Genomic DNA, 8672 nt, shown 5'->3' with positions numbered 1-8672 from the left:
AAGTCTTGCTCAGTTTAGTTTCCATGTAGTGTTAAATTCTGATGAGCTATTTCATTACAAACGGTAACCTAAAGCATATTAAAAAGGATAATAAATTTGCTCAATCCATGTTCAGTTGCTAAATTGACCAAGAGCCACACTTCAAAGAGCTAACTGTTCACTATAAAATAGCCATAAATTTGTCAGCTTTTTAGTTATTCATCCGCTCAGTCTCCTGTATCTGAATTTTGTGATCTGGAAAACATGAGTGGTTATTTCTTAGTAGGATTATAGAGTTGTTATCCCTATGTTTTGGTTATCTACTCACTTGCTTATACTAAATAAATAATTAAATAGTCGAGAGTGGTAATTTCAAGGAAAGAAACAAGAAGCCTTTGAGGTCTCTAATATCACACCTGTACTGGCAGTTCATGGGGACAATTGTTGGTGTTCTGCTCGAATCAGTGGAGATTGGTCTTTCAGTCACCATTCCAATCCATGTCTAGCCTGTTTAGTCACATTGAGTTCTTCCAACTTTTCTCAAGCTACGTTCCAAGCATCATATTTGAAATAGCTTATGTTTTATAGGTATAGAGACACAACTTTGCTGGTGAATATGATTGTCAATTTATTAAAAATCTGTACAACATCAGAATACTTCTTAGTTACAGATTTGGCAAATTATTGAGATTTTTTATTATCATATAACTTGTTCTTTTATTTGATGAACAATAATATAATTCCATGCCTAAAATCATAGTTTGGGAATGTATCTCTCTGCCATCTAATTTCCCTTAATTAGTTGGAGACAATCGATCATCCCCTCTCTATTGTATGGTTATTTCATGACCGTGGTTACCTGAATGTTTCAGTCATATATTTGTGATTTTTATGCTGGAACCCATTTTCTTCTTGTGTGAACTTTGCATACTCTACATAGAGTAGGAGGAAATATTTGGCATTTCCAAAGGGTTAGTGCATTGTTATAAACTAGATGATTCCCCGCGCGTTGCTGCGGGACATATTGCCTAAATTTAGTGTTTTACTTGGTAAATTAATTCTCATAAAAGAATTAGGAAAACAATGAACAAATGTCTTTTATTTGACAAAAATAATATGTAGGCTACCAGCTCCGCTTCTTTTGCAAGGGAAGAAAACTTCGAAGTTACAGCTAAAAGATCACCACAAAGCTATAGCCCACCGGCCTCACCTCGTAGATACACTCATGCACCGACAACTTCGTCATGTTCCTCACCGCCACCGGGGAAGGTTTCTTCTTGCGTATTGGTGTTAGCGGTCAACATGGTAGACGCTCTGGTTGCGTGTACAGCAGTGGCGATCAACAGGGCCGAGCTGGAGAAAATCAACCCTGGTACACAACTTTAACAATGGTGCAAACATATTTAGTTCAATCCCTCTGACGGTAAGGTATTTAAAAATTCTTTGCATATAAAATTCAGAAAAACAAACGACACACTACCATATGATAACAAATAAGGGACGATCAAGTTCTTACTGAGTTAATACACTCACAATTATTGATGCCACTCGTAAGGGAAAGTTGACGGTAGTAGAATAATTCATCCTACCTATAATCCAGCATAGTAGTACATGTAAAGTAACCAGATGTGACATCAAATTATGAAGTGAAAATAATAAATGTAACCTGGGAATAAACCTTCTGCTATTTTCTTCTCGATGGTTACGGAAATTCAAAAGTGCGAGGTTGGACTTCTTGTGATGTTGCTTTTCGTTTGGGAAGATATGTGTCCATTTGTGATCAACGATGTACCTGTATTTCCCCGCAAAAAAAAAAAACCGATGTACCTGTATTTGGCAGAGACTAAATAAATAAATCTTCCACTAAAATATTAAATAAACTGGATTCTCCACTTCACGAAAAGTTTGTGAAGGGAAGTAGGAAAAAATGTATGAATATAAGAGCAGTTTTAACATGGTCCCTCTTACCCCCTCTTTTCACATGAGAGGTAAGAGTATAAAATAGATCTTAGCCGTTGATCTCATCAATGAATGGCTTGATTGACTCTTACCTTCTTATCTCACATGTAAAAAAGAAGGTAAGAGGGACCATGTTAAAATTTGCCATTAAACACCTTCGGAAAAACAACTTCTAAACTAATCATTAATATGATTAGGGTGTGTTCTTTGTGATGTCTTTTGACAAGGATTGCGGGTGGAGCTTAGCAGGTCGGCGCTGCACGGATGCTCGACCGCTGTAGGATTGAGTGCAGGCTGCAGCGTCCGTGCTTTGGCCATGTGATGCCTTGCTGTCACCTAGGTTATAGAGAGCTGAAGCATCCACGCAAACATGTGCCACTTTGTGAGAAATCAAACGAATTTTGTGGTTACGAACGTGCCAATCTTGTACCAATTATAGCCTGACAGGGATCCAGTTCTGCCGCGCTGTGACCCTCATTCTCAAATTAGCCTAGCAAGCCTTCAGTCATACAGAGCCGAGACCTGCCTTGCCCACCAGCGATCAGACCTGCTGTCCACTATCACAGCTTACGAGGTTGTGTTTTTCTCTTGCAATTTTACACCTGATGCACTGTCATTGTTACTACCTTCTGCACACACTATAGAGATGGTAACCCGTACTAAGATTTTCTTTCGACCCTAATGCCTGTGCATCCTGGTAACTTGAGGTAGCTCCGCCTCTGGCGAGCAATCTGTTGTTGGTTGATTTGTACCAAGCGAATCAGCAAAGATGTCAATCGCGAAACTCATTAATAGAAATAGGACAATTCAAAAAATACTAACAGAAATAGGATAGAAGGTGAGCTTAATTTTGAATCCACGGGAGCAAAAAGAAAGGCCAAATCGGCCACCTACCAATTTCCACACGGGCGATGCAAGAAGATGGCACCACAGATGACATCTCTAGGCAGAGCATGGCCGCTCTCCCATGATCTGCAACTTCTCCGCGATCGTAGATTCGTAGGTCGATGGCGCGGCGTGGTGCGTCGGTAGTTCGTGGGTGACCTAACCTAGCGGCAAGGCGCGGGCGGGCGGCAGAAGGAGGTGGGGGCAGAGGCGCAGTGCACCGTGATGTAGTCGAGGGCTTGAGCGGAGAGAAAGATGGGAGAGATATGGATGGATGGATCGGGAGAGGAGAGGAGACAGGGAATTAAGAGGTGAACCCAATGGCCACATGCGGCCCCTTGTGCGGTTTTATGATTGGGATTAAACCGGACCAATTGAAGAAGGAAACTGTTTAGACTGGCTCATCCCTCGGTTACGGAAGCGGAAGAGAATCACACAGAGAAATCTGTTGATTTTTTTTCCTTAGTGTGGAGACGTGAATTGCTCTCACTGAGAGGTGGGAGCCAAGGATCCGAGGAAAGTGGAGCCGACGCTATTGGGCTACCCCAGTACCCCGTGGGCCGTGGCTAATCAAAAACGACTACAGGATTTTAATTATGGTGGCTTGAAGGATTATGAGTGCAGAATAAAAATGGCATGCATGCAAAATCAAAAGGATTAGCAAATGGAGGGTTAGTGCTGATGTGTCCATAGAAGAATGGTTGCTGATGTGGAATAGGCTGCATGCTTAGTTAAATAGGTTAGTGGGGATGAACTATTATAGTATTATAGATGAGTTCCCATCAAAGAGATGTTCACATTTTCTTCTGTATTGTATTCAGTAGTGGCTCAAGTATCTCATAAAACCTATATTATAGATGTGCCTTCGTACTCCTACTATACCCAGGCATTTTTTCATGGTTATTATACAGTAGACACATTTAACAAGCACTCTCGGACAAAAGGAATCAGCTGTTCCACACAGCACCAATCGTGGCCTCATTCATGTCCAACCTTCTGCTGGCGCCAGTGCCTACTCCACCTCGGATGGGAGTCCCTGCCGTAGGAGAACTGTTCGAGGCCAAGCATGCAACCATGTAGTGCCCAACTCGGACTTGGCCTGAGCAGCCCATAAAAAGGTCTCGCAACAGAAATCCCCTAACTCCCAAGTTCCTTTGGCGACTTCCACGTAAGCCGATCGATGGCTATTGGGCCTCAAATCCCGATGTCATATGTGGCATCGATGCCGAAAGATGCATCAAGCGATTGGCTATTTTCCTACCCGCAAGGTAGAATGCCGAAGGCGCCCATACTTAGCATTAAGCGTTGACAGGGATGACGCTTAGATGATTTTTAATTTTATGTTATTTGTTTTTTCTATCTGAGCGTCTACAAAGGCGACTCGCATTCTAGAGACTGTTATGTCTTTCCTCTACACACAAACACACGCGCACATTTGCCTGGTGAAGAGAATGCCTCAAATCATGGAACCCCTGATTATGCGAGTGTTATTTCAAGACTGAAACTGATACATGCGATTCTTGATGTAAATGATGTCTGATCAAATGCAGTAGCTGAATGTATCGAACAGCCTCCAAAACTTCTGAAAGAAAAGAGCTGGAGCACCATCTTCTCAGCTCTCCTGTACTCTCACATATTAGTTTGTTTCCAAAACTTCTTATAAACGCGACAGGTTTAAATGCAGTTCCACTTCCCAGTTGTTGTTATTCAGGTTCATACTATATCAGCTTTAAAGTTTATTTTCACTCTCAAGTAGTCCAGAAATATGTGAACCTGAACACTAAAAACAAGGGCAGGGGAGGACACAGGTACACTTTATTTGTGGGGTGAGGACACAGGTACACTAGAGTTTAAAATTGCGGACAGTCTTCTCTTTCTCATTGTTGGCTGCTTTAGCTCATCTCTCTCACAATTTCGCTATCATCTATCTGCTCACGACCTGTTGCTATGTTCTCTTATGGCTACAGTAATGTCTGCCCTAAGTGCCTATGAATTAGAATACAATAGATAACTGAATGCATCCTTTTTGATGTTCATGTTTTGTTAAACCAAAGTACTGATCACAAATCCTAAGTTACCCTGACCCATATCTTCTGATCTTTGTGCTGTATGTTTTTCAGTACAAGGAAGCACACAAAGCTGCGGAGGATGCAAGTACAAGGAATCATGGTGTGATTAATACTAACATTGATGGACCCATTAATTGCTATTGAGAAAATCATCATCTTCAAGCAGGATTTCTTCTTTTTTAGCAAAAGCTCGCTGGTTTGGCACAGGTATACATTCCATGTAACGCTTCTTTCTGCAGGAAGAAACGTAGGGAAAAAATATCTCCAAGCCTTGCATAATAAACTGTAATGATTTTTTAAGAACAACTGGCATTTTGTTTGGTCCTGTGCTTTTCTCGAGCTATACTCGACTGCTATTCACCTAGGTTTTCATTTTATCAATGTTATTTCTTGCCAGGAGGGCAAGTGTTGCCAGGAGAGTAACTGTTAAATATCAAGAGATCTTTTATGTGGTCCTCCATGTTAGATCAACGATATGATAATGGTAATACATATATATACTTTAGTATGGTAAAAAGAAAAAAGTTACCATGTCTCTGCGCTCCTCGAATCACATCTTGCGGACCAGGTGTAAGGAGTAGCAAGCGGAGGACGGTCCTCATGTTTTCTTGGTGAGATTAGAGCAACTTCAATGGGCCGACCCAAACGGACGACAATTTCGTCCGCTTTTTTTCCGTTTAGGTCGGCCAGACGGACATGGATGTTCGCTTTCGCATTTGGGTCGGTGCGTGCGTCCAACGCTGGCCTGAACCTATTTTTGATGGCGCAAAAAAAGAAAGCATGCATATTAAAAAAGAAAATGGCATTAATTAAATATTAAAGCCGGCCACGAAGGCCGGCGAGAGTCCACGCGTCCACATTTGCATTATAAATAAATAAAAATAGCCTAAATTACGAGGCGGTGCGCTGCCCTAGGCGTCCTCGTCGTCGTCCCCGGGGTCCATGAGGTCGATGAGCGTCGGCGCCGACCCGGCCCACGCGAACGCCGTGTTCCAGAGCGCCGTCATGTCGGGCTGTGCCAGCGCAGGCAGTGCCTCCTCCTCGGCCTCGCGCTGCTCCTCCCCGAGGTCGCGCTTGAGCATTTCGAGGTACTCGCCATCGCGGTGCTCCTCGTCCACCCTGATGCTGCGCCAGTGCTTGAGGTACGCCTGCTCCTGCGCCGGCGTCGCTCCCATCCAGACCGGTGGCGCGCGTACCCATTCGCGCACTACTCCCGTCCAGGAGTAGCGCTTGATGGGGGACGGCTCGGGCTCCGCCTCCGGCTTGATGGGGGGCGGCGGGGCCACCGGCGGCACCACGCTGTCGCCCGCTGTGGAGAGGGCAAGGGCCTGCGCCATTGCCGCATCGTATCGAGCCTCTTCTTCCGCCTGCGCCGCCTCCTCCGCCTCCACCCCGCGTCGCTCGTCCTCCTTGCTCTCCCATAAGACGGCCGCAAGTGCTGCCTGGTAGGCGTCCTCCGCCGCCTAGTCCTCCTCGCGGACGACGAGCGCTGGTGGCGGCGACCTCCGGTCGACCTCGCGCACGCCCCGTCGCCTCGCCTCCTCGTGCTCGAAGGCGAACCACCTCGCCCAGTTGGGCGAGTCGGTTGCGTAGGCGGCCTCGCGGAGCTGCTCCGGCGTCAGCAGTGCCCGCCGGCGCCGCACCTCCTCCGCGTGAGCACGAGCCGACCGCGGCGCCGCCGGCACTGGGATCCTCTCTGGATCCAGATGCCAGTCGTGTGGCAGTGTCACGTCGGGATACGGCAGAGGCTGATGGTGCTGCCAGTGCCACTCCGCCTAGTGCACTGGCACGTTCACGCGCTGCCTCTGCCGGCGAGGCGCTGGCGCCAGCGGAGGCGGGAGGAAAGGGGTGGCAGGGGACTTGCCCTTGGCCTTGCTGCCGCTGGCGCCGGAGAAGAGGCCCATCTCTGCTATGGTTGTGGTGGCTAGGGTTTGCCGGCGACGAGGGAGTAAATGATGGCAGATGTGGACGGCGAGTTTGGATGAGGACAGCCCCGCCGCACGGTCGGCTTAAAAAAGGACGAGCGCCGTCGCTGATGCGTGGGCCCGTCGTCATAAGTTAAGATGACAGCGTGGGCATCGGGTAGTTGGACGACCGCCATGTGGGGATGCGGCGGACAGCGGGAAGGCGCGCAAAGCGTCCGTTCGGCGTCCGTGCCGACGCATTTGGGGTGCAAATTGGGGCTGCAATTACATCGGCGTGAACGCGACACGGACGTGATTTATGTTTGGGTCGGCGCGTTGGGCCGCCACTTTTGTCCGCGCCGACCCAAACGGACGCAGGCGGATGAAATGGGTCGGCCCTTTGGAGTTGCTCTTAGTTTTTAACGTTTTAAACATTCCTTTGCGCGGGCACAATGACAGATGTGATGCATGCCAGTGAGCTCATTGCCTTGGGATATGATCATGCTCAGACGCATTGTGAACAGGTGTGCACCGCAACAACTGCTGGAAGGGTGGGAAGAAGGATAACTGTCGACAGGATGGCGTGCCGTGTTTAAATCGTGTTTAAATCGAGGACGTGAATCTGAAGAGGGGAGAAGGGGTCTTGAGCCATGTTTATTGACATACTAAAGTTTTGATAATATTCATTGCAAAGGAAAAAATGTAATATTTTTATTTTACCTCCAATTGCAACACACGGGCATGTTTGCTAGTAGAACCTATGGCTGAGTTATAGGGAATGACTTTCATTCTCTCTCTATCTTCTTCCATGGTCGGGTTTTGAGTCTTACTCAACTTCATACCTTACAACTCAGGCAAGAACTCCTTGTTTGACCGATCCATTTTGAACTCCTTCAAAATCTTATCAAGGTATGTACTCATCGAAAATCATATCAAACGTCTTGATCTATCTTTATAGATCTTGATGCCCGCTCAATATGTAAGTAGCTTTACCGAGGTCTTTCTTTGAAAAAATACTTTCAAACACTCCTTTATGCTTTTCAGAAAATTCTACATCATTTCCAATCAACAATATGTCATGCACATATAATATTAGAAATGCTACAGAGCTCCCACTCATTTTTTGTAAATACATGCTTCTCCAAAAGTCTATATAAAACCATATGCTTTGATCACACTATCAAAGCGTATATTCCAACTCCGAGATGCTTGCACCAGTCCATAATGGACCGCTAGAGCTTGCACACTTTGTTAGCACCTTTAGGATCGACAAAACCTTCTGATTGCATCATATACAACTCTTCTTTAAGAAATCCATTAAGGAATGTGGTTTTGACATCCATTCACCAAATTTCATAATCATAAAATGTGGCATTGCTAACATGGTTCAGACAGGCTTAGGCATCGCTACGGGTGAGAAGGTTTTATCGTAGTCAACTCCTTGAACTTGTCGAAAACCTTTTGCAACAAGTTGATCTTTGTAGACAGTAACATTGCTGTTAGTGTCAGTTTTCTTCTCGAAGATCCATTTATTCTCTATGGCTTGCCGATCATTGGGCAAGTCAACCAAAGTCCACACTTTGTTCTCATACATGGATCTCATCTCAGATTTCATGGCCTCAAGCCATTTATCGGAATCTGGGCTCATCATTGCTTCCTCATAGTTCGTAGGTTTATCATGATCTAGTAACATGACTTCCAGAACAGGATTACGGTACCACTCTGGTGCGGAACGTACTCTGGTTGACCTACAAGGTTCGGTAGTAACTTGATATGAAGTTTCATGATCATCATCATTAACTTCCTCACTAATTTGTGTAGGCATCACTGGAACTGATTTCTGTGATGAAGTACTTTCCAATTCGAGAGAAGGTAC

General features: G+C 45.5%; 1 long non-coding RNA gene across 1 annotated transcript; it reads right to left on the bottom strand.

Annotated features, from left to right (window-relative positions):
- Positions 1 to 1116: 1116 nt before the first annotated feature.
- LOC119297177 lies at positions 1117 to 3113 on the bottom strand. The gene is made up of 4 exons (XR_005145564.1): positions 2833 to 3113; positions 1658 to 1806; positions 1513 to 1568; positions 1117 to 1359 (listed from the first exon to the last, which is right to left on the bottom strand). It is a non-coding gene; the product is annotated as an uncharacterized LOC119297177 (long non-coding RNA).
- Between the last annotated feature and the right edge of the window lie 5559 nt (positions 3114 to 8672).

Source organism: Triticum dicoccoides, chromosome 5A (assembly GCF_002162155.2).
Source record: "Triticum dicoccoides isolate Atlit2015 ecotype Zavitan chromosome 5A, WEW_v2.0, whole genome shotgun sequence".
Classification (NCBI taxonomy): domain Eukaryota; kingdom Viridiplantae; phylum Streptophyta; class Magnoliopsida; order Poales; family Poaceae; genus Triticum; species Triticum dicoccoides.
Note: the sequence above shows the minus strand (reverse complement) of the source record. Positions and strands in the feature narration are given on the sequence as shown.